This window comes from Lissotriton vulgaris, chromosome 5 (genome assembly GCF_964263255.1).
Source record: "Lissotriton vulgaris chromosome 5, aLisVul1.2, whole genome shotgun sequence".
NCBI classification, from domain to species: domain Eukaryota; kingdom Metazoa; phylum Chordata; class Amphibia; order Caudata; family Salamandridae; genus Lissotriton; species Lissotriton vulgaris.
This window is the reverse complement of record NC_141693.1, coordinates 1,118,362,180-1,118,389,709: the sequence shown is the minus strand read 5'-3', so window position 1 is coordinate 1,118,389,709 and position 27,530 is coordinate 1,118,362,180.

The following is a 27,530-nucleotide window of genomic DNA, read 5'->3' as shown; positions in this document are numbered from 1 at the left end:
CCCTCCTGCATTAAGTGCCAAAGCAAAGCTCCAATGAACTGGACTATTATGCTACAGAGACTGCAGCGATGATCAGAAGCGCAAGATCTGAAGTTCGCTTTACAGCATCAACACCCTCATGACTACTAATGTGAATCTGTAGCAATGATCATCTGTGCTGTCAAAAAGGATCTTCACACTACAACGATGACCGTCCATGATGCCCTGCTTGTTGCTCTGTGCCACAGAAACAATCATTTGTGACACTGCCCCTCACTGCCTCCTCCACCGTGAACAAAACTCTTTGTGCTGGACCTTAGAAGGTAACTTTTTCAGCCAGACTAACCTGGTCCCTGTATCTGCCCCACGCTCCAATGTGTTCGGGCCTGATATTGTGAATTTCACCCGGTCTCACACTACGACAAAACCGTGAGTGACACTTTTTACTTTAGGGTGCTATGCTTACCATAAACCTTTGAACTTGCTTATCTCTGGTTCTACTGATTGGACTTTTGTTGATTTGGTGTCAGATAATTTATTGAAAGTTTGCTAATTTCCTAAACTGGTGTGGTATTTTTCTTGACTTGTTTTTTCACTTTATTACTGTTTGTAAGCTGCATACATACTTTACACATAGCCCCTCATTTAAGCCTGACAGCTTTTGTGCCAACTTTCCAGAGTGTTAAACACAGTTTAACTTAGTGAATTTTGGGACATATTCTCTAGAAAGTGTGATAACCATCGCAAAAGTAACCTAACTCAACTTCCAAAATTGCAGTCTATCGCGGGAAAATAACACAGTGTTAACGAAGCATTCTCAACACAGCGGCACCATGCAATATTCCCCAGATAAAGCGTCAACTGACAGCGTTAAAATCAACGCCTTTCCGCAAAACGCGAAACGCGGACGCCAAAAAATGCTAGGATTAGGCCAATCACGATACTAAAATCCGCAAAAAACAGCTAAAGGCTTGCAATTCACACGCGTCAGGTGACAAAAATCACCGTAATAGTAGAAAAAAAAACTGACAAACAAATCCCAAACAACAGCAGAGCACAATGGATGTTGCCGGAGCAAGTACGGAGGAGAACCAGATGCCGACACGCCCCCCCGGAGGGCCTGACTGGGACCTCGGGTCAGGGAAGGGCAAGGAGAAGAAGAGGTCGAAGAAGCGCTTCAGTCCGCAGGGAAACAGGATCCTGATAACAGAGGTGGTCGAACACCATCAACAACTGTTCGTCACCTCCACTATGTCATTGGGAACAAAAACTGGACTATGGCAGTCCATCGTGGACAAGGTGAATGTAGTCGGAGTTCTGAAGAGGACAATGGAAGAGGTCAAGAGGCACTGGAATGACGTCAAGCACAAAACCAAGCTGAAACTTGCCAACAGCCATAAGGCAGCAATGCAGACTGGAGGTGGGAGTCCTGCGCCGCAGGAGGAGCCGGATGACATGGAGGAAATGGTGTCCACAGTCACCAGTGGGGTGACAGTGTCTGGAGTCGGGGGACTGGACACGGCTCAACATGACCAGACAAAACAGCAACAGGATGAGTAATGACCAGGGACTGGGGGGATGGGGGGAGATGCCACAATGGCACACATGCACAACTGAGCTGAGCACATCTGCAGACAAACTAGGCCCCAGCCCCCAACTCCCACCAAGAGACCAATGTACCCAAGTATGCAACATCTCAGCACTGTATAAGCAAAGAAGTAATAGGCACATCATAGGAAAGTGACAAGGGGCAGCAAAATCAGAGCAGCAGGGGCCACTCCCCCAAAATGCAGCATGCACACATTACGTGCAGAGCACATCAACTGTGACAACAATGTGGCGCAAACTGCAACACGACCACAACAGAACACAGAACACAACTGGTGCCGACTGGGTGTAGCCACTGGCCAATCACAAGTGACATTGCAGGGAAATGTGAGATGACAATGTACTAGTACAAACACACACACGTCTGTTGTTGAAATGTCCACTTTCCCCCTTCTAATAGGTGGCTCCTCCCAAACAGCCACGATGTACTCAGTCATGCAGTCTGTATGTAAACTGCATCTCCCCTTCACATGTCAGAGGAACAATCAACACCTACTGCAGAGCAGCCCGAACCTCTCTTCTCTGATGATGAAGAGGACCACCACAGCTTCGACTTCCACGCCCTCCAAGACTTCATTGACAGCCTCCGTAGTCCACCTCCAGGAGCAGGGCAGCCCAGCTGCAATGAGGAGGCCCCACCCCCAGCAGAGACCACACAGCAGGCAGCACCCACCACCACGCCTGCCTCCCAGGAGCCCCACGAAGAACACATGGCCTCCAACGTCGTGTGTTGGGATGCCAGGAGCAGCTGGCTGAACAGGTGAAGGTGGGCTTCAAGCTCATGGCCGACAAACTAGATGCCACATGTGGGAGTCTAAGTCCCATCAGGGACCACTCACAGTCACTAACAGACACCCACAGTCCGCTCCATGCTCTCCAATGAACCATAGCTGACATCGCCAGAGTCCGACTCAGAGAAAAGAATGCCTGACTAGTCAGAGTGGAGGTGGGAAACCTGTTGAGGCTCATGGAGACCATGGGGTGGGCCAATGCATAAAGAGTGGCTGCCATGGCTACACACCAGTGAGTGGTACCTGGGTTCCTCAATGACCTCAAAACCATCCTCATGGCATCGCTGCCACAAGGCCTGGCTCTGATGCATGCTGCTGCTACCACTACATCCACATCTCCTCCCCCTGAAGTGTTAGTGCCACACAGTATGCCAGACATTTGACCTCCAGCCCCTGAGGTATCACTGCCACACAGTGCTGGGTAAAGGCCAGCACCACCCACATGTGAGGCACATGGAACAGCAGAGGACGAAGAGACGATGAAAGCGCCAATGTTGTAAAAACAACGCAGTGGCATTGATCTCTGCCATCTGGCCGGCTTCAGCTTGGTTCTGCCCTCTGCATCATTTCCTTCCACTGTCCCCCAATAAACTCTGCGACACTCACCTTGGACACTGCAATGGACTGCCATATTTTGTTTGATCGCCAATGACACAGCAAACAGACTGAAGACTAAATTCTTCCTCGTCCTTTGGACTTGTCATTCCCGGAAGGCTGGCCCTCCACCGGCCAACATTGTAAAGTGGGGTTTGCATGGCCCTGTACTGCTCCAGATGCAACATTCCACTGAATGTGCATTAAACATTCCGAGTCACACAGATGTGTTGTGTCTATAGTCTTTCAAGTGTGGTAGTATTGATGAATGTAGGGTCAGTGAATTCCTCCTACGTCCACATGGCTCTTGTCGTTGGACTTGGGTCACAGGATGACACATTGCCGAATGTTGTCCGGGTGACGCCGACACAAAAACAGTGACACACTCATTAGTTACTTCCTTATCCAACCCCATACGGAACAACGGCCAGAGGCCCAGGGTCATTGCTCAAACCCTTACGCTCGACTGGCATACTCCAGGCCAGCCCACTATGCTTACTCTCCAGGGAGGAGAACAATGCTACATGTGCCAGGACTTCCCTGTAGTGATCTGCTGCTCACAAGTCTAGTTGTCAGCATGCCACAGCCACTCCCTCACGGCTGGTTTACACCCACACCACACCCATCCAGCACCTGCTTCAAAGCACATGTGACCCTGCCAATAAAAATGGCTGGGCGCACGTGCACGACACCATTTCCAACCTCTCTCAGGGTGTATCCATGTGGTGTGCATGTAGCCATGGGGACCCAGGGGCCTGCAACATCACATTACATAGGTCCAGGGGTGACATGATGGTGTCTGCACCACGATACCCAATCACAGAGAGTCCATGACTAGCGGTGCACAGACTTGGTGGCACTGGATGCACTGCGGCCGGCACAGGCACACCACCACGGGACGGTGACTTTCGATGCACAAAGGAGGGGCACCGTAAGTGCTGAGCGGGTGTGCGGCCGGCGTTGATGCCCCATCCCAGCAGTCCGAACTGCTCAGGTTTTGTGTGCCCTGCTGGACCACAGTGTAGGCATGAGTCTGTGGACAGTGGGGGCCTACAGTCACGTGGGGTGGTCTCACTGGTCACAGAGTTAGTGGCACCTCAAGGGCTGAGCGGGTGTGCAGCCTGCGATGATGCCCTGTGCACTGGTATGTCCTCTGCCATGGCGAAATCAAGACCCAGCATCAAAAGTGAGAACTGGTGGCCTGCGGGGCAGAGCTGTATGATGTGAAGGGGGCCATGTCCGTGGGCTTGTGGCTTGCAGCGGCACTTGGTGAGCCCTCTTTTCTACACGTCTGTGGCGGAAGGTGAACATTGAGGCCTGGGTGCGCAGGGGCGGGCATGCACCGCTGGGCGGCGGAAGGGGCTGGGCTGCAGCTGCCTGGGTCGGCAGGGGCAGGCATGCACTGCTGGGCAGCGGGAGGAGCTAGGGTGCATCTGCCTTGGTGCGCAGGGGCGGACAGGCGAGAATGTGTGCAATTATCTGTACTTTGCCATTCATGTATCTGGACTCTGTTTCAGATGACGGCTCTGTCTCAAGAGTGGGACCATGTGAAATGCACTACATACCCGCATGTGGTTGGAGACACACCGGTGGCAGCAGGTGAGCAGTCTGGCCTGGGTGTGCAGTGTCGGCACTCTCTCTCCCAGTCCCTCTCTTCTTTTCTCTATCTCTCTCTCCCCCACCCTTTCTATCTGTCTATCTCTCTCTCCCCTCTCTGTCCAGCTATCTCTCTATCTCCCCCTCTCTGTCGGTCTATCTGTATCTCCCCCTCTCTGTCTGTCTATCTTTCTCCTCCTCCTTTCTGTCCATCTATCTCCCTCTCTTTCTCTCTCTCCTTTGCTCTCTCTCTGTCCCTTGATGTGCACAGGACACACCTTCTCATCATGATTTTTGATTTGTAGGCTGTGACCTACGGATTGTCTTGAAGGGTGCTGCCATGTGTCTTCATTTCTGTTCTGTATTTGTCTTAAAAAAATGTCATTTGTTGCTTCGAAGGTGAATGTGTGATGCTCATTTTTGTGCTGACATTTGCATGTAACCAGATGTGATTGTGCGACATCAGGCGGAATATTTGGTACATGATTCTGTGTAGTTGATGTGGCATGTGTTTGTCCCGGCGGGGCGGGGAGGGGGGTCCTGGGGGTGGTGGTGGTGTGTGTTGTGGCCCTCTTGGGTGTCAGGGCTGCATGATTAGTGGCTCCATGGCATCTAATGTTCTTCAGGTGTGGCTCTGAGCTTGGCTCCCATTTGTGGTGCAGGCTGGTGCGGGCTGTGGTCTGACTTTGTACCAGGTCAGAGCAGGTGTTAGTTTCCTGCTACTAACACGCCTTATCGCATGTTTTGTGTTCTTATCGCTGATCTGGCTGGTCATTGAGAATGTTGTGGAGTGGTGTTGTCACAGCTTTTTGCTCTGGAATGCCTACTCTGCATCTCATTAGCGATTGCTGGGGGGTTGTCTGTGGCTATTGCAGGTAAACTGGTGCTATGGGCTGTTAACACCAGCTTGTGAATAGGGTGATCAATTTACCGTGACTTTGGCTGCAATAAAGTGCCCTCAACTCGGTGATAGCTCCTTGAGAATATGCCCCTTTGTGTTTCACACTATAAAGGATTGTGGCTTGAGCAGGGTTTACCCTCTCTCCAAACCAACAACCCAATTTCTAACAACTACGGTAGTGCAGAAATCTAAGGGGAAGTAAACAGTCCTGTTTTAAGCTGTTTCCAGAAGTAGGAGAGAGGCACACTGTCTCTCAAGTGTGCAAGAAGTGAGATCCATGTCTTGGGTATAAGGAAGGAAAGGGAACAGCTTCCCAACCGTGAGGAGGTACCATATATGGTTTAGTACTGGAAGATCAGATCTAGTAGGAATATATAGGAGGAGTCTTTTTCTAAGGTATACAGGGCCAGTGCTGTGAAATGCCTCATGGGCCATACTGGGGACTTAATAATGTACCTTTCTTACAATGAGGTGACCAATAGAGTTGCCTCAAGCGATGGAGGGCTGTTTTCTGGTGTAATAAATTAAGAATGAGTTGCGCAGCCATGTTTCTCACCATCTGGAGGCTTTTGGCAGATTATTCGGAAGGAACAGCTAAAGTGAGTTTCTGTAGTCTTGATAGGATATTATTAAGGCATAGACAAATGTTCTTGCAGGAATAGATAAGAATTAAATGCAGGATTGAGTGCATGACCCTTAGTATTAAGAAACATGTGGCAGCTAATGAGAGGTTTGTGGGGCAAAAGATGAATTATGGAAAAGGATGCTAAGGTTTCTGGTACAGTATATAGGAATAGAAGTATCGACAAGTTTACCTGGCCACCTGGTGGTGGACCACATAGAAGGGGGTGTGCCAGAAAAGAGGGTCTCGGTTTTATCAAAATTGTGTCTAAGCCTGTTATTGCTCATCAGGATTGCCACAGCCAACATACAGGCACAAAAATGGTCTTGAGTGGAGCAAACACTTTCAGAGATAGAAACAATGATTTGAGTATTGGCTGCATATGACAATGTGATGACTTTAAAGGATCTGTTTAAGGCAGAAAAAGGAGTGACATAGACAATAAAAATAGGGGGGCTGAGTGAGGAGCCCTGAAATACCCACAGGTTGATGGACAGGAATCAGATTTAAAAGTTGTAGTTAGACTTGTTGGAGTTGATAGATAAGAAAAACTAGATAGACTTTAGTACTGCTACATATTCCAATGTCTGTTAATCTCTGTAAGAGCCTGGTATGGGAGATCATGTCAAAGGTGACTCAAGAATTAGTCATTGAGAAACCAGATGGCATCACTGTGACATGTGGTTCCAACCATACTAAAATTTGACAAAGGTCCACCTTTTAATACTTGGACGTTTAAAATCTTATTAGAGTATCTGAGTATCAAGCATCAAAAGAGCACTCCTCTGTGGCAGCAGGCCAATTGACTGGTTGAAAGATTTATGAGTCTGCTAAAGAAAATTGTGCAGTGTGCTACACTGGGGAAGTTCAATTTATACAAACTATGGTTGCACGCTTACCATTCAACACCTCATTCGACCACCGGTGAAAGTCCGGCAACATTAATGTTCGGGAGAGCAATGACAACCAAGATACCCCAGTGGACCAATCAGAGAAAAAAGAGATGAGAATGCAACTCTGAGAGACTTGGTTCAGAAACAAAAGATAAAAACATATGCTGACCACAGATGACATGCAAAAAACTATGTCTTCCAGAAAGGAGACAGAGCGCTTGCACAGCAGATGGGGAAAACAAAATGATGCTCCCTTTGATGCAGAACCTTACCAAGTGGTATCGATCAAAGGACACATGGGGACTGCCCAGCAACCTAGGGAGTCTATTACCAGAAACTCTTTTCACTTTTGGCATTTGATTCAATGCTTACCAGATCTCCATGGTGAATGATAGAATGACTCTGAAGCACCTGTAACTGCTGCTGCTGCCTTTTCACCATCCTAGCAGCTCTTGGATAATGTTGGTGACAGGTCTTAACTTTGCACGACACATTCAGGTCCAAAGATTACTTTTCTGAAGAGATTAATTGAAGAGATTTAAATGTATATATATGTATATCTTTTCTAAAATTGGTAAGCTTTCATTTAACAGAGGTGGAGAGGCAGTGCCTTGCGAGTTAAAAATGACGAAACCCATTTTGCTCCTGATGAATTCTGTAGAGCTATGAGGTATTGAATAGAGTGTTTTGCAGTGAAGGCTGCTTTAACGTGTTTGGTTCACAGTTACACACAAAAGAATAAAGACATGTGATACCAAGCTCCGTGTGTGGCATAGTCATTGGCGAGTACTCTGGCTTCAAAACTGCTACACCCACAAGAGTCAGGAGTCCTTGGATCTTTCTTTCATCAGCCACAGAGTCTCTTATGGATGTTTCTTTCCACGTCCTGAAATGTGCGTATGTGGTTCCAGTATGTGCACTGTTCAGTGACAGGAGACTTCCCTACACATATTTCTTGCAGATTTCCCACCTCCTTTTTCAGAACATCATTTTCAGTTTATTGAAAAACTTCCCAGAAATCTAATCCCGAGTTGGCCAAAGCATTTTACTAGCTACAGGTGCTTACTTCTTCCTTCTAGCCACTCCCCCACATAGATGATGCATTTTCCTTTGCCTGAGTTGTCACCTGGCAAAAGAGTGTTTATTAAGCTGGTAGGGGTACCCCTCCTGAACTGTGAACCCACTTTTTGTAATTTCAATTTTGCCTCCTAAGACTTTTATGCACCCCTTACCTTTTTGGGTATAGACATAGCTTACATTGTCAATATGTTATAACACCCAACACCATAGACAGCCAACTAAGTGGTGTTAATGTAGAAACGTTCCTGCCCCATTAAGAATGATGCAATATGCAGCTAGACTTGGTACCAATATTAAAAATTCAGACACCAGGGTTTCTGTTGGTGTTCCCATGGCATTCCCAATGGGCTAACACATGTGCATATGGGTAGCTTTTTGAAGTGTAGCCAGAAGCTAGACAAATTCCATTTATCAGTGTCAATAAAGTCGGATAGTAGATATAATTTTTATTTTATTCCGTTGGCAGCAGTATATCGTAGGGTTCCTTGGTGAAAGAACAGTCCACGCAAATCTCACACAGTGCAACCCTCCCAAGCTACACAATGGGGCTCGTGTCCTCTAAGAATAAACTTGCTTCTTACACCCTGTAGCATCTTTGAAGTGCAAATGCAGGCACTCACCGTTCCCCTAGAGTAGAAGCCGTTCTTATGAAATTTTAAAAAGCTCTCTGTGATGTTAACAGCGGTCCATTCCATTGCAGTCCCGTTCAATCTTGCAAATGAGTAATGTTCCAGCTCCCTTTCTCTTGCCTGGGCATTTTGTTTCTTATAAAAATTATATATTGATCAGATATCACACAGCATGTGTCATTTAATAGTTACTTAAATCAAGGAACCTGGCTGCATCACTTATTTCATTTTAAAGTGCTTTGATGGAAACACGAAATCCAAGCAAGAACATTGATAAGTTGGTAACTTTTAAAGAAGCGTCCACGTGCGCATGCATCACTCGGATATTCCTGTTGATAATTTGAACCCTGAGTATCCAGTTTAACTTTTTAATACATGATGAGATTTGTATATCGAAATACTCTAAGATAAGTTGCCTTGTGATGCTTTTAGGTTGAATACAAGTAACATTAATATTGCACATCGTCCTGTTTCTAACAATCCAAATTGCGGTAGGTAAAGGGGCAAGGAGGAAAACAGAACTGATCAAGCAAAGGTAAATTGGGAGAAAGGGTAAGTATGAAATTAGTGAGTGGTACTCTGAACAAAGAGTTAGCATAGTCATTTTTGGTGAAGAGCACATGAAATAAGCAAGCAAGACAGAGGCAAATACGCACTGATCACCCAGCAAAATGTGAGGGTAAATCAAGTGATTAGCAAAATATGTTCAAAATGTTAGTCCCACTCGGCCAATCTACCAGTGGAGCAAATCTAGATGCACTCTCTCAGTGACAATCATGTGAAAAACATTCACAAACGATGCGAAAATGGCAAAATCGAAATTATGCAATTTTTCTTCTTTTTTTCCCACGCTGCCCTTCGTTTAAAAAAGCCATGTCACACACTGGTCTTGCGGGCCCCAGGGACGCAAACATCAATTAATCAGTAGCGGCTCCTGGTGGGAGTGCTACCGGGCAGTGAGGTGGAGCGGGGGAAGGGCAGGGTGGGGTGTAGTGAACACTGGAATATGGATGAATGCAGGTAAATTGACAATTAAATCAATAAAACGAATTCCTTTTCGCGCGTTGCATCGTCAAATGCGAATGTGAATAGAGAATTACTCCAAGGCCTACGCACCCTCAGTTGGACAGTCCATCTACACCACTGTCCCACTTGGTTTATAAATAATGGTTAAGAAGGGACCATTTTCGAGAATTTTCTCTTATCCTTTTCTTGAAGCATCCTAATCATCACATCCCAATTCAACTTAAATAAAGCCCCCTTCTTCCTCCTCACTCCAACTTCAAATTCTCTTTTCTTATAGTGGTAAATTTCAACTAGCTTTGCTTGACGATTTGATTGCTTTACCCTTCCTATTTTTCTTAACTCCTTCCTGGCTACAGCACAATCTTTATCGAACCATTGTTGGTATCATTCTCTTTACTACCTTTGCAATGATAGTTGCATACCAAGCACCATTAGGCTCTCCCATGGCCCTATCCTAGATCATATCATTGATTGATTGATACTGCATTACCTGCTTAATATATCTTCCATCAATTCTTGTAGTTAAACATTTAGGGAAATCTAGTGCCAAGGGAATAGCTTGATCTCTCACTAATGGAGCTGTCGCTACATCTAATTTTAACCCCCAATAATCGCTTTCCTTTAGTCTTAGCACATAAATCCCCTGAAGAGTTTAAAATACCATCCCTGCATAAACATGTAGTAATGGGGCACTGTTGTTTCCCTTATAAAAATGTTTGGTCTGCCGGGTCGTCCTCTTTAAAATGCCCATTCAGGCATACAGACCCTAATTCTGCCGAAAAGTTCACCATAGTCCTATGAAACATGGGCTGAACACATGTTGGAAAATTTGCGGTTAGAATACTGTAACACTATAGCATATCTGGGATCTAAATGCATGAATAAAATCCCCTAATAACAAAATCGAATATTCCCCTGGAGCTAAATTCCTCTTTCTTAGTTCTTCTGATATATGTAAACTCCACTCACTCACTTCAGTCCAGAAAATTTGTTTTGACATATTTGACAGACACACTCTGTATTTGTTTATTAATCACACTTCAACTTTGGGATGCAGCATATTAAAAACTAATTATTAAAAATAGAGTCCCTCGTTGACTGGGGTATAACCCCTGGACAAGCAGTAAACACAATGCTGGTCAGTGTAAGGCACAAGCACACCCTAAATAATCTGTGCTCACCCTGTGGGAGCTTAGCAAAGAGTAGTCAGGCTTAACTTTGGAGGCAATGTGTAAAGTAGTTGTGCAACACTTCAAATAGTAAAACGGTAAAAACAACACACAAAAAGATTCCACACCAGGTTAGAAAAACAGGTATATTGAATACATAAAACAAGACCAAAACAGCAAAAATCCAATAAGTAAAATTGGAGTTATGAGTTGTTTAAAGAATAAACGGTAAAATAGCACTTAGAAGCATAAAGCACCAACAGGGGATGTCTGGTCGTGTTGTTCGGGGTCAAAACGAAAATGTTCAGGCCGCCTGTGATGGATCATGGGTCAGATAGAGTCCCAGGTTGATCCAGCTGAAGTTCTGCCTTTTTGAGTTTTGTGCCAAGAGTTCTGTTCGCTGGGGTGAAGTTCTCTGGAAGCAAGGAGAATGTCGTTGGTGATATTGGCAATTAAAGATGCCTCATGGAGGCAATTCACGCCGGTGGACTATGCTTGCTGTGCAAATAGACAAACTTGAGGGAGCTCCCACTGATTATTTGTGCAAGCATCACAGTTCCAGAGCAAACAGGCCTGTTCACGAAGAGCCCAAAAGCTTGGCCTTTGGAGCTCAAGAACCATACCAAGGGCCCACAGTCCAGAGAAGTGCTTCCTAGTGTTTAGGAGCCCAATAAAAATGTGTCCAGGAGCTATGCAGAGCCTGTTGTGTCCCAGAGACTCAGATCAGGAGGCCTGCAGACTAGACCTTTGAGTCCATCTGGGGTTCTGGGTTCAAGATGGGTTTTCCAGGTCCAGTTTTTCCTCTCTAGGCAATAGGGCAGAAGGTCAGCATAGCAAGGCAGAGGCTCCTTCAGAGTGGCAGTGCAGCAGAGTGGCAGTTCATTCAGCAGCAGTACAGACCTTCTTCCTGGAAGAGTATCTACAGGTCCAGAGGTGTATTGAAGTGGTGGTGTCAGAGGTCCAGTACATATACCCAGTTGTGCCTTTGAATCGGGGGACACTTTAAAGACATGCCTTTGAAGTGCACAGATGTCCTCCCTTCTCTCCCTGACTTCAGACTCACTCCAGGGGGGTAGGCAGCCCATGGTGTGGGAACATGACACAGCCTACTCAGGTGTCAGTAAGACTGTGTCCCGCTCCTCCCTCCCATTCTGCCAGAATGGTCCATCAAGCCACACCTACGCTTCCATTGTGTGTGGCTGTCTAGGGGTAATACACAAATCCCAACTGTCCCCCACTATAGGTGATCAGAGACAGGCAGCACACCATATGGCTTGAGTAAGAAAATGTAAACTTTCTAAAAGTGGCAATTTCAGAATTGTAAATTAAAATCAAACTTCACCAGGAATTAGGATTTCAGAGGCACCAGACTTTGGGATCTTATCTCTTCCCAATTGGACATTCCTCCTATAAAATGTAATAAGGTAATTCCAATGTTATCCTGTAGGAGAGACAGGTCTTGCAGTAGTTCGAACTGACTTTGGGAGTTTTTCACTGCCAGGACATATATAACTTAAAAGTACATGTTTTGCCTTTTAAATGCATTGCACCCTGTCCTCTGGATTGTCCAGGGCCTACCTTAGGGCTGACATGGCAGTGTAAACTAAGTATGGGCGAAATTTGCGAATTCGAGGTCCGCGAATTGGTGCGAAATGGCAAACAAATCTGCGACTTTATGAATTTTCCTGCAAGCCATTTGCACAAATATGTGACCACGTGTGCCTGTAACTTTGCCAGCGCGCCAAAAGGCACTGAGGTCCCTTGAGTGAGCTGGACATTATATTGGGGACGGGCGGGAAGACGTTTCATATCGCTAGTGTGTGGTGGACGGGGCCAAACGGGCGGGCTTCTATGCGAGTTCACATGCATCTTGTTTATAAAGGGTCAGAGACTGAGCAGAGCAGCAGATGGGGAGAAAGCAGCCTCCTGGTCACAGGAGCTACACGGGGATGGCGCTCGGGAAACTCATGGATGCAAAAATACGTTTGACACAGGACCCCAGAAGGCTGGGTGTGTTGGTACAAAACCATTCTGATCCTGCTCAGTGGATTCAGGTGCAATTAGCTGCTGCTACTGGACAATGTCCCATCTCATACTAAACTGCCCCGTACAGGCATATGCTGGCGCTGGGCAGGAGGGTGCAGTGGCATGTGGGTGCTCCACTACTGGTACATGCGCATACCGGTGCCAGAGGTGACACGTGTTTATTTGTGCTGTGTAGCAAGTTATGACTTTACATTTTGACTGCACCAGACAGTGGTACCACCTACACGGATCAGGAGCATCCAGGCACCAGACTTCATGGTGCAAGAGCATAATGGTGCTGTGCGGTATGGGTATATATGTACTGGGGGCAGGGGGGCACTTAGCACAATGTGTGCTCACACCCAGAGGGCTCCCAGGCCATTGAGCACAATTGATTTTTACACTGAGAGGGCTCAGGGGCAGTTCAGCAGCCCAGGGGCTCACACCCACTGGGACCCGGGGCAGTTCAGTAGCGCGTGGGCTCATGACCCCTGGGCAGCTCAGCAGCGTGGGGGCTCACACCAACAGGGCTCCTGGGCAGTATAGCAGCACCACCCTCTGGTTCATCACTGCCACCCTCTGGTTCATCGCTGCCACCCTCTGGTTCACCACTGCCACCCTCTAGTTCATCACTTCCACCCTCTGGTTCACCACTGCCACCCTCTGATTCACCACTGTCACCCTCTGGTTCATCACTGTCACCCTCTGGTTCATCACTGCCGCCCTCTGGTTCATCACAGTGCCCTCTGGTTCACCACTGCCACCCTCTGGTTCATCACTTTCACCCTCTGGTTCATCACTGCCACCCTCTGGATCACCACTGCCACCCTCTGGTTGATCACTGCCATCCTCTGGTTCATCACAGCACCCTCCGGTTCACCACTGCCACCCCCTGGTTCATCACTGCCACCCTGTGGTTCATCACAGCTCCCTCTGGTTCACCACTGCCACCCTCTGGTTCATCACAGCACCCTCTGGTTCACCACTGCCACCCTCTGGTTCACCATTGCCACCCTCTGGATCATCACTGTCATCCTCTGGTTCATCACTGCCACCCTCTGGTTGATCACTGCCACCCTCTGGTTCACGACTGCCACCCTCTGGTTGATCACTGCCATCCTCTGGTTCATCACAGCACCCTCTGGTTCACCACTGCCACCCTCTGGTTCATCACTGCCACCCTCTGGTTCATCGCTGCCACCCTCTGGTTCACCACTGCCACCCTCTGGTTCACCACTGTCACCCTCTGGTTCATCACTGTCACCCCTGGTTCATCACTGCCGCCCTCTGGTTCATCACAGCACCCTCTGGTTCACCACTGCCACCCTCTGGTTCATCACTGTCACCCTCTGGTTCATCACTGCCACCCTCTTGTTCACCACTGCCACCCCCTGGTTGATCACTGCCATCCTCTGGTTCATCACAGCACCCTCCGGTTCACCACTGCCACCCCCTGGTTCATCACTGCCACCCTCTAGTTCATCACAGCTCCCTTTGGTACACCACTGCCACCCTCTGGCTCATCACTGCCACCCTATGGTTCATCACAGCACTCTCTGGTTCATCACTGCCACCCTCTGGTTCATCATTCCCACCCTCTAGTTCACCACTGCCACCCTCTGGATCATCACTGTCACCCTCCGGTTCATCACAGCACCCTCTGGTTCACACCTTCCACCCTCTGGTTCATCACTGCCACACTCTGGTTCATCACTGCCAGCCTCTGGTTCACCACTGCCACCCTCTGGTTCACCACTGCCACCCTCTGGTTAATCACAGCACCCTCTGGTTCACCACTGCCACCCTGTGGTTCATCGATGCCATCCTCTGGTTCACCACTGCCATGCTCTGGTTCATCACTGTCACCCTCTGGTTCTTCACTGCCACCCTCTGGTTCATCACAGAACCCACTGGTTCACCACTGCCACCCTTTGGTTCACCACTGACACCCTCTGGTTCACCACTGCCACCCTCTGGTTCATCGATGCCACCCTCTGGTTCGCCACTGCCACGCTCTGGTTCATCACTGTCACCCTCTGGTTCATCACTGCCACCCTCTGGTTCATCACAGAACCCACTGGTTCACCACTGCCACCCTTTGGTTCACCACTGACACCCTCTGGTTCACCACTGCCACCCTCTGGTTCATCACTGTCACCCTCTGGTTCATCACTGCCACCCTCTGGTTCGTCACAGCACCCTCTGGTTCACCACTGACACCCTCTGGTTCACCACTGCCACCCTCTGGTTCATCACTGCCACCCTCTGGTTCATCACTGTCACCCTCTGGTTCATCACTGTCACCCTCTGGTTCATCACTGCCACCCTCTGGTTCATCACAGCACCCACTGGTTCACCACTGCCACCCTTTGGTTCACCACTGACACCCTCTGGTTCACCACTGCCACCCTCTGGTTCATCACTGTCACCCTCTGGTTCATCACTGCCACCCTCTGGTTCGTCACAGCACCCTCTGGTTCACCACTGACACCCTCTGGTTCACCACTGCCACCCTCTGGTTCACCACTGCCACCCTCTGGTTCACCACTGCCACCCTCTGGTTCATCACTGTCACCCTCTGGTTCATCACTGCCACCCTCTGGTTCATCACAGCACCCTCTGGTTCACCACTGCCACCCTCTGGTTCACCACTGACACCCTCTGGTTCACCACTGCCACCCTCTGGTTCATCACTGTCACCCTCTGGTTTATCACTTCCACCCTCTGGTTCATCACTGCCAACCTCTGGTTCATCACAGCACCCTCTGGTTCACCACTGCCACCCTCTGGCTCACCACTGACACCCTCTGGTTCACCACTGCCACCCTCTGGGTCATCACTGCCACCCTCTGGTTCACCATTGTCACCCTCTGGTTCATCACTGTCACCCTCTGGTTCATCACTTCCACCCTCTGGTTCACCACTGCCACCCTCTGGTTCATCACTGCCACCCTCTGGTTCATCACAGCACCCTCTGGTTCACCACTGCCACCCTCTGGCTCATCACTGTCACCCTCTGGTTCATCACTGCCACCCTCTTGTTCACCACTGCCATCCCCTGGTTGATCACTGCCATCCTCTGGTTCATCACAACACCCTCCGGTTCACCAGTGCCACCCCCTGGTTCATCACTGCCACCCTCTGGTTCATCACAGCTCCCTCTGGTACACCACTGCCACCCTCTGGCTCATCACTGCCACCCTCTGGTTCATCACAGCACTCTCTGGTTCACCACTGCCACCCTCTGGTTCATCATTCCCACCCTCTAGTTCACCACTGCCACCCTCTGGATCATCACTGTCACCCTCTGGTTCATCACTGCCACCCTCTGGTTCATTACAGCACCCTCTGGTTCACCACTGACACCCTCTGGTTCACCACTGCCACCCTCTGGTTCATCACTGCCACCCTCTGGTTCACCACTGCCACCCTCTGGTTCATCACTGTCACCCTCTGGGTCATCACTGCCACCCTCTGGTTCATCACTGCAACCCTCTGGTTCATCACAGCACCCTCTGGTTCACCACTGCCACCCTCTGGCTCACCACTGACACCCTCTGGTTCACCACTGCCACCCTCTGGTTCATCACTGCCACCCTCTGGTTCACCACTGCCACCCTCTGGTTCATCACTGTCACCCTCTGTTTCATCACTTCCACCCTCTGGTTCATCACTGCCACCCTCTGGTTCATCACAGCACCCACTGGTTCACCACTGCCACCCTCTGGTTCACTACTGCCACCCTCTGGTTCATCACAGCACCCTCTGGTTCACAACTGCTCCTTCTGGTTCATCCCAGTACCCTCTGGTTCACCACTGTAGATTATGGGGAGAAAGCACACCTGCCCAGCTTCAACCGGGGGCTGGTTAATGTGTTACTGAATTTGAGCTTAAAGTCCGGCACCTGCTTCCTTATCTGTAAGTGCTTCCTGTTGTGGTTGAATTTTTGTGACAGCCTGGAGCATTGTGCCAAACTTATAACTATTCTCTGACCCTGCTTCGAGGGTCAGAGTAGGGTCAGAGAATAGTTGCAAGTAGGCAACAACTCTGGAGACGCCGCTCAGGAAGCACTTACAGAGTTACAGCAGGTGCCCAAGTTGAAGTTAATTTCTTTGTAACCATTTTGTAAATGGTTACAAAGAAATTAGCTTCAACTTGGGCACCTGCTGTAACCCTGTAAGTGCTTCATGTACTTCAGTTTTTGAAAATCCGTCCTGCACGCGATTTCGCAATTTTTCTGCAATTTCGCAAGATTCGCGGACCGCGAAATTGCAGAAAATCCGCAAATGCCACGAACGGAACGGATTTTACGCCCATGCTTAGTGTAAACTGCACACACAAGCTCTGCAATTACAGACCTGAGACATGGTTTAAAGGTTACTAAAGAAATCCCGAAGGGGCCGACTGATTGCCATTGCTCTGGGGTCAGCAATACAGAATATTGTGGCACACGGGCGAACAAAGCAAATCCCCACATACCAGGGCTGGCTTTACCGCTTCTGGATGGTTCTGGGCATGGAAAGATTGTCGCTGTCTAGGGCGGGGGAGCGGTCTCGTTATGCCAAACTATGGAAGCCATTTCTATCCTTACTGGCTTCTGAGTTTACGGAGGTAACTTGTCCGAAATATCTCCCACTATTGAGGTTGACGGAGATCGAACCAGAGGTGAGAGGGACTGACCTAGCTCCGAAGTAGGGAGGAGACCAATGTAGAGAGTAGTTGAGAACCATGGACAATAGGGGAGGAGGGTAGGGGAGGATGGGATGGGAGGCGGTACAGGGGTGGGAAGGGTTTGTTGGGTTTTGGGTCAGGATGGGAATGTTTGGGAGGGGTTTTTCTTCCTTTTGATTATTTCAGGTGATTGGGGTGCGATGTGCCTCAGGTTGACTCTGGGGTGCTATGGCATCAGGAAGGTGCGAGAGAGGAGGCTGGTTGGACTCAGATTGTGTAGTACTGATAAAGAGCACACTCCTATTCACTTGGCAGATATGGTGATGGGTATGGAAGAGACGCTTTCTAGCCTCATTGTGTTTATGACGCGGCCAGTCCAGCCTGGGTTGTAGGCGGCTTGCTGTGTATAACGTGGTTGCCTCATGACATGGGTAATGTCTTGTACCTTCCCGCTACACTGAGATATGGGTAGGTTATTGGACTGACCCCCGCCCCTTTTGCAGTTTTACTGTATCTTGTTCTTATGATTATCAATAAAAACATTTAATACTAAAGGTTACTAAAGTAGGTGGCACAATCAGTGCTGCAGGCCCACTAGTGCACTTAATTTACAGGCCCTAGGCACAAGTAGTGCACTTTAGTAGGGACTTATAAGTAAATTAAATATGCTGATTGGGTATGAGTCTATGTTACCCTGCTTTAAGGAGAGAGCATAAGCATTTCAGCACTGGTTAGCAGGGGTTAAGTGAACAGAGTCTTAAAGCCAACAAAAACAGGGTCAGAAAAAGTGGAGGAGGAAGGAAAAAGGTTTGGGATGACCCTGCAAAAAGGGCCATTTCTAACACTCATTTTTCAAGCAAATGTATGCAATAAATAAAAAACACTAGTGACAATGTATTGTTGGAGAAGCGAAAGTGCCACGAAAAAAAAAAGACCTATGTAGGTAAACTCATTGTTAAGGGATGGGCTCAATATGTAACTTTATAAACAATATTCTAACTCTCTAGAAGAACAAGGAATGTGCAAAGAAACCCATCTATTTAATGTGTTCAATCCATAGTTTTTTTGTCATGACCATCTTTTGTTTACCTCATCAGTGATCAGGGCCTATGACTGCAGTCCAGATATTAAAATCCCAGTATGATGTGACCCCCTAGATAAAAATCCCAGGGGGATATTCTCAAGAACGTGTGATAAGTACCGCAAAATCAGCTTAACGCAACTCTTCACATCGCAGTCTAACGTGGGAAAATAACACGTTGTTAACTAAGTATTCACAACACAGAGGCACCATGCGACAACCCATCAAATGTCCGCAATAAAGACAATGCAATGCCGCAAAAATGCAAAACACCAACACAAAAAGTTGCGATGAGGCCAATCGCAATACAAAAAGCTGTGAAAATTGGCGACAGATCTGCAAATCCCAAGTCAGGCGGGTAAATGCACTATAAACACAACAACAAAAACACACCAAAACCAATTCAAACTGCGTAGCACCATGGATGCAACCGGACCAAGTGCAGAGGCCAACGTGAATCCCACAAGCCCCACAGACGACCAGCAAGGAACCTCAGGGTCAGGGAAGGCCAAGGAGAAGAGGAAGAGGCAGACGGAGTGCAGCCCGCAGGAATACCAGATCAGCGTCACGGAGGTGACAGAACACTACCATCCATTGAACATCAAAATGACAAACGTCAATGCAGTCGGCGTGTTGAGGAGGTCAATGGAGGAGGCCAAGAGGAGCTGGCATGATGTGAAAAGCCAAACCAAGCACAAACCTGCTGCCAACAGGAAGGCAGCAACAGCGACAGGAGGAGGGATTCCTGCGCCACACGAGGAGCCGAAGGAAATAGAGGCCACAGTCATCAGAGTGGAGATGGTGCAAGGAGTTGGGAGTAGGGACACAGCTTGACAGGACCTGAAACAACATCAACAGGGTGAGTAAAGACCAGGGACTGGGGGGGCAGGGTGAGATGGGCACAATGACACATGAACAACAACGTGTAGCATACTGCACACCCACAATGACCCAGGATCATGTCCCTGATCCCTGTGCCAAACTGCAACACACACATAGCAATCACAGCACATCCCAAGACAACGTGGTACAAAGTGCATCACTGACACCGGAGAACAGGGGACAGAACTGGGTCCGCTCATGCGTAGAAACAGGCCAATCACATCTAACAGAGCAGCAAACTGTGAGAATGAAATGTAGGTGTACAACCTCACATCCGTCACACAGTACAAATGTCCACTCTCCGCATCAAATTGCCAGCACCTCCAAGTCACAATGTATATTGTCATACAGTCTGCATGTCAACAAGAACAATGAGCCAACATACATGTCAACACAATGTCAACATACATCTCCCCTTCACATTGCAGAGGGACAAACAACACCTCCAGCAGAGCAGACCAGACAACTCATCAGTGATGCAGAAGATGACCACTACACCTTCGACACCGATGCACTACAACAGCTCATGGACATCTTCGGCAACCCACTCCCAGGAGCAGGGCAGCCAAGCTACATAGAGGAGACCCCAGCCCCTGCACAAAGTACACAGCAGGAAGCACCCACCACCTTGGCTGGCTCCCAACACTCCACGAGGCACACATCAAATTCAGAAGCCAGGTGTCAGAATGCCAAAAGGAGGTGGCCGAACAGGTGCGGGTAGGTCAAAGCTCTTTGAAGCCAAACTACATCACATACGGGGTGTCTAAGTCCCATCAAGGACCACCTACATGCCACAATGGAAACCCACACTGCGACAGAGACATATGCATTTGCACATTTCCTGTACTGAACCACGCCCAGAGCCCCGCAATTACCATTCACACACCCATGCTGGACCTCCGTATCACAACCCAGTACACTCCTCTTACGTATTGAGTGGCTGAGGACAAGCTACATGTCCAAGGTCGTACCCGCTGCCAGAGGGGGCATGGTTGCATCCGCTGTACACAGCACAATGTAAAGTTGTAGGGCCCGGGCCCTCATGCATACATAATGACCACACCGACACACTTATATAGTTGGTGGTGCTGGTTACGGGTACTTTATTGGCAGGGTCACTTTTACAGTGACACCTGTGCTGGATGTTTGTGGGGTGAGTGTAAGCCAGCCCTCACGGAGTTGTTGGTGCTGGCAACAACTACAACAGTGAAAACTATTAAAACGGAAACAGAAAACACCAGCATTACAGAGACAACAGCGGAGCATCATGGTGGTAGCCGGAGCAAGTACAGAGGGCACCCATTGAGAAGTGTCCGTGAGCTGCAGTGCACTGAACTTTGGGCACTAGAGCTGAGCACGCTCATGTGAAGAAATTGTCCAGGATTGTGTCCCTTCAGGATAGACCTGATGCAGCTGCAGTGGGGTGTGTTACACCTGCATCATCTTCCTCATCATCGTCCCAGTTCTCCCACACTGCCTGAGGTGACATTGCTGCGTAACCTCTCCACGGCACATAACCTAAACAGAAATGGATGATGACTCGTGGTGCACTGAGTTAGTGGCACATGGAGTACTGAGCAGGATATCAGGCAGATGATGACATCCACAACAGGTGTGAGTAACTCTGTTAGTCTGCCAGTACGGCTTTTTCGACTCTGGCAGTTGGCAGTAGGAGGTGGTTCTGGTGGTGGTGGTGTGTGCCTCCTGCGGTGATGCGATGTCCTGGCCAGTCAGGACTTGACTTGATGTGTGAGCCCTAGTGGACCGCAGGGTAGGCTGGAGGCAGCGGACAGCAGAGGGCCACAGACACATGGCGTTGATGACCCGAGGCCATCGCCTCACAGGCCATCCAATATCTCAGAAGCCAGGGTCCCTGACTTGAGCTGCACTAAGTTAGTGGCCCCGGATGCACAGTGGGCAGCACAGGCACCCGCCAAGGGACGGTGACTTGCGATGCACTGAGGTAGGGCCCCCTGGACTGAGCGGGTCCTCGTTGATTTCCAGTGGAATGTGGTGGAGGGCTGCAGGGGACGGTAGAAGGTGTCCTTCAGGGCATGATGCAAAGGGCAGAAGCCATCCGGAAGCGGCAAATTAAGGAGTGGAATGCTACTGCGGTGTTACTACCATCAAGCATGTGTCAGCTACATGAGGATGAAGACAACACCCAGTCCATAGACTCAGACACCACCAAAGTTCAACCAGAGAGTGTCCATTAATGTCGGGAAACAGACTTAGTGGCACCAGGGCTGAGAGGGGATGCAGACACTGAGCGCAGTGTGGCTCGATAGCAGTAGTCCATGGACACACGTGTGGTTGGAAGGCTATCCACAGACTTAGTGGCACCACATTGAAGGGAGTATAGTGATTTAAACTCTGCCTTACTGCCACAGACTCAGCGTGGCGCCCTGCAATGCATTACCTCTCCTGGAGTGTGTTGTTGTTCCACTTCATCTTAGAGATCAACATTCTCTACGCTAAAAAGGCTAAGGTCAGAATGCACATACATTATCATTCACCTAGCCTCCTCAATGCCCAGCTTGATGTAATACTTTCAATACTTTTGCATTTGACTCGTGAGGGACACCTAGAAACGACTAGTTGAACTGCAGCTCTTTGTAAAATTATTGTGATATTGGATACTATAATATTCACTGCCCACTGCTAATCTCGTCCCATAATGCTTTGCAGGGCCTTTGGTTGGGATTGTATTTCTGCCCACAACTGTGCTTGGGGTGGTCCTAACAGGATGGGACCATTACCGAATCGTTCAGCAAGATGTGCTCTTTGTTTGCAAGGCATCTGCTTGGTTCTCTCCCTAGGTTAGAAAGGATCCCAAAATCATCAGCTCTCTCACTGCTTGCTAAATTTTCATTTTCACTTTAGTGAAATAACTATATGCATTTTAGCATATAAAGACAGAGATACTTGTTATTTTACCAAAAGTATATGAGGTTTCTCTTTTATTAATTGGGAGTCCGAGAGAGCGAAGTTGTGGAAGTCACTACGTTTTTGTTCAGCTTCGTGGAATTCTGCATAGTGGTACTGCGCCAACTACGCCCACCCTTAGTCCAGATTTGATTATATTTTAGTTCCTAAACTCTTACTCCCTTCCAATCAGTCATCAGAAATTGGTCCTATTTCTATTTCTGACCATGCCCTGTTGTATCCTTATTTGATCTAACTTTCAATAACTCTAAACATGGACGTTGGAGATTTAATAATTCAAAATGTTATTGGGTTTTTTTGTCCTCATTTGTGCAATAAAGAAACTGGATGAAAGAGTAAATGTAAATGTCAAGGTATTTGTAGAGTTCACTGCCATCAAGCGGTTTCCTGGCGCTATTACTCATACCGCTGTGGAACCCTTCCTGGCTTTCCCTGTGATGTGTCCACTCCTGGGCACCCCCAGGGTGAAGCCAGGCATCCTAGTGCTGTTGGGGGCAGTGTGGAGGTTAAGCAAGCTATTGCCCAGAGTTGCAGCGTGGGGCCCATGCTTAGAAAAGGGACGAGGCAAGAATTGTCAGGTCTGAGGAAATTGAACCCAAGACCCGCCGAGGCAGGAATTGAACCCTGGTCCTGGGCCAGAACTCTGCATCAAGGTCTGCAGCTCTAACCATTGAGCCACACTCCTCCACACAAAGAGAGCAAGGGGGTATCACTCTTCCCTCTGACTTATGAGTTTGGCCAGGAGCAAGTCCCGATCTTCCTGTCACATTGGGTTTAAATGGGAGAAGATCTGGGAGTACCAGTCCTAATCCCAGGTGCCCGGGAGTTATTGCGAGTTGCTTAATCATCGAACGTCTGAACCAGTTTAATAAACTCAAAGCACCAATGTGGATTAATCAAGACAAAAAACACTGATCCCAAATGTCCCAAAAATGAAGCTTCTTAATCCTCTCCCTACTCCCATCCAGCATTCTTACCCTTCGTATTGAGTCCTACCACTCTTTCCTCAAGGGAGAGTGCTGAGATACCCACTTAATCCAGACCTCACGTCTGGCTAGCAGTCTCAACTCAAATAGCAGATTCCTCTGCTTACTACCCAAAACAGCCTCTAACCCCTCCTCATTCACAACCCAAAACATAATTAAACTTATGCTTACCTCAAGGTTCATGCCTTGTACTGTTAAAAGGACCACACTTACATCATGCCAGTACACCTAGAGTTTGGGGCAGAGACAGAACATATAAAGGTCATTTGCATCTTCATCCCCACACTTAGGACAGCTCTTAACTGACTGCTTATTTATCCTTGTCAACTTTTCGGTGATCAATATGCCCTGTGTATAAATGTATTTTCCTGAGTGAAGCAGGGCAAACAACATACCAAAGAGTAGACATTGATACTTGCCAGAGAATTTGTACTTCCCAAGGACGGACAGTCCTGTCTTGGAGACATACAGCTTGCAGAGTGATGTCCTGCTTTTGAAGTTAAATGTAAGTCTCCTGTAACCTTTCACTTCAATGTTGTCTCCAGTAAAGGTTCTGATAGAGATATCAGGAACTTCTAACTGATCACCCAACAGTGGAGCAAATTTTTCTTTCCAAACAGATTGATTTACGACGGTATAGGGGGGAACCTACGTCTGCGACAATGGAGATATCTTTTCCCCCTATAGACATCTTGCATACAGGATTTTTGTTGTGTTGACCCACTTGCATGTCATCCACTTGCAAAATACACTCATCCTCCACATTGGGCACAAACATGTTGCCATCCTCATCATATGGCATCCCTTATGCAAGTGACCTGTGACCCTACAGATTGAACATTGTTGTTTCCTCACTGGGTAATTTATGTCATCAGCCATGTGATTGGCACTACCACACCTGTAGCAGCATCTTTTGAAGTTACTTTCACCTTTAACATTCTTGTCTCTGATAGGCCTGGAGGTACAACCTTTCTCTTCTTGTTTGCCTTTGACATCCCCCACCTTAGCCACAATTCCTTCATCCTTCACGTCTTTGTTCTCTGCAATGACAGCCTTGGCACACCTACCCAGGAGTTCCGCCCTTCTGGCTATGTCAATGACAGTTTTTAGGGGATTTTCTCCTTTCGCCCATATGTTGACCTGAATGCTTGTATTGGAGCCCTGCATCACAATTTGGTGCCTAATTAATTCATCATGAAAGCCCTGCAAAGCGGCAATTAATGGCCAGATTCTTTAATGCTGCTTCGAAATCATCAATGGACTCATCCGTGCCCTGTTTTCTATGAAATAATTTTTATCTGTCTACTCCCATGCAAACCGTGGGTTTGTAGCAATTATTGGGATCCTCAATAGCATTTGTGTAAATGCCACCTTCATCCACTGCCCTGGGTTTTTTGTTGATGCTTTTGAACACTCTGATACCCCCTGCACCCAGACAATGTAACAGAGGTTTGTACGCTTTGGCAGGCGTGAAATCTTCTTCATCATTACATGTTGAAACAAAGTTTTGAAAGTGATCCCTTCATTCCACCCATTGGAGGAGTGGTTCATCTTTACCTGGCAAGAAGGTCTAGGGAGGGGTCTTATTCAATAAGTATCCTGAGGCCATGATGGTAAGCAAAAGTCATTACACAGTGGTGCAAAAGGGTAGCAGAAGCACACCAGTGCAGTGTAAGAAGAGGAGGGCACCGGATGAGGTTAGCAATGGCAAGGGGTGGGAGGGGGTGTGGGAGCTGGAAGGGTAGGGTTTAATTAGCAGGTGTAGCAATACCCGTTGAGAATTCCCAAAATGCATATGAGGAGTGTGCGCAGGGGTGCTCAAAAGTGATACTGCCAATTGGACCAACTGTCATTTACTTAAATGGCTCCCAAAATGACTGTAATCTTGGTGCGCAGTTACCACTTAGGGGCTAGTGGGTTCTGCACTTCAGGGCGATGATGGAAACCAGGGCTAGAGCTCAGCCGTGAGCTTCATCGCCAAATTATAAAGATGCACAGAACGCATAAAGAGTGAGAACTACGAATTGTATTGACAGTGCAATTCCAGCACATCAAGGAGGTCTAACACAGGAACCTGGAGAGGCGTCCAGTCAGGAGAGTCATCAGCTGTTGTCTGTCAACATTCCAAAACGTACAGCTGATGACGGAGGGGAAGGGGTAGGGTAGAACAAGGAAAAAGAGGGTGGACATGCAGAAAGAAAGCAAATATAACATGGTGGACTATTGGCTCAGCGGACCTCCATGTCTGGAACTGCTCTTAAATAAAGCAGGTTTTTTTTAGAAATGCAGCCCGTTTTCCTTAAAGGAAACGGGATGCATTTAAAAAAATAAAAATTAAACGTTTTTGTTTAATAAGTTTTTAAGGGCAGGTAGTGGTCCCTGGGACTACTGCCTGCCACTAAAAAATATTTTATCCTGCATTCATAAATGGGACTAACCATTATCTTTTTGCCTTTTTCAACGATTCTATGTGGTATTTCCTGTGTGATTTCTCTAGTTTACATGAATTTGTGTTTTAGGGTACTCATCTTTAAAGACTTACACATAGCCCAAATCCATCAACCGGGTCTTTTACTGCTGAAAAGAGTCGACATCCTCACAGATGCAGGTGGTGGTGTATAAAGGGACAAATGGGCTACCAGACTGTTTCTGGAGTTTACTCAATGATCCTGTATTTTTCCACAGCTCACTCCTATTTCCTCTTGCTAAGTGGCTTTGCCAGAATCCATGACTGAAGGTGTTCTATGTGTTCTTGACTCTGCTTCCTCACTCTGAAGATAAGTGAACAGGGTTCTCAATAAACACACACACATACACACACAAGCACACAAACACCACAACATTAATTTACTGCCAGGAAGTATATTATCCAAACTAGTGTGTAAAAGACAATGTGCAATGCACTCACCATGTAACATGCCCACTGGTTGAAATCAGTTTAAAATACATGCTTAGTGGATCTGTAAACAAATCAGCATTATTTTGTTTCTACAAGGAATATCACCTATGGGGTAGATGTTAAGGTTGGTCATCTCAATATTCACTTTCATTGGCTCTTCTGCTGCTAGCCTAAGCACCAGCTGTTTCTGGTTTGAACGTTTCTCATTCACTTGTGTACTTCTCCTTCACATTTCTAGAGCACCACATTCATTGCAAGCTCCATCCTATAATCAAAGTCTGTTGGAAGTCAAGAGTCAACAAGCAACAACTTTCTTCATAGACAGGTGTCTCTTACACACTCTGCCAGAGGCCATAACCTCTCATGTTTGTTTGCTCTGCATTTCTGGCAAAGGGCAGTCTTATTTCTTCCTGATATCCCTAACTGACTGATCATTTTGAAGAATCAGATCAACACTGATTTTCCATTTGCAATCAATATAAGGAAGATTTGAATAGGCTACCACCTAATCATATTATAATAGCAAATCCCACTAATAAGCATACCACATCACATTTGAATGCTACAGTGTATTTTTTTATTACATACCTCTTTTTACCAACTATTTAATAGGGTGTTCCTGTTTAACACCGACACAATTGACTAACATAAAAGCATGGCTGTTTTTTTCTTATTTCCATCTTTGCATTTTAGGTCATGCATTTGCTAACACATTTTGATTTCAGACGGTATGTGTCATAGATTCACTCACAGGGACTTTCATCAACCCTCTTCATTCTTCTGGCTGTCATTGCGACCTTCACATTTGTCTTCCATCTGCTACAGCACACAGCATGGGAAAATGGGTCAGCCCACTTCAGCTACTGGCTAACGTTGATGTGAAGTACAGCATTTTTATATTTTGGACAAAATTTCCAAAAATGCCCTATATCAACCTCTCTTCTACAGGCATGTTCACACTTATGTGACGAGTTAGATTCCTTGTGTCTTATAGCTACAGTTTGAGTAGCTAATGAAATGTGTGCTGCTTGTTTTGTAATGTCATTGGCACAATTGATTTCCTTTGCTTTGCAGAGTACTAGGATGTGCCTACAATTTTGGCTTTGTGCAGGAGTGCTTATCTCATTCTGACAGGGGCCCCCCCTCAAATGT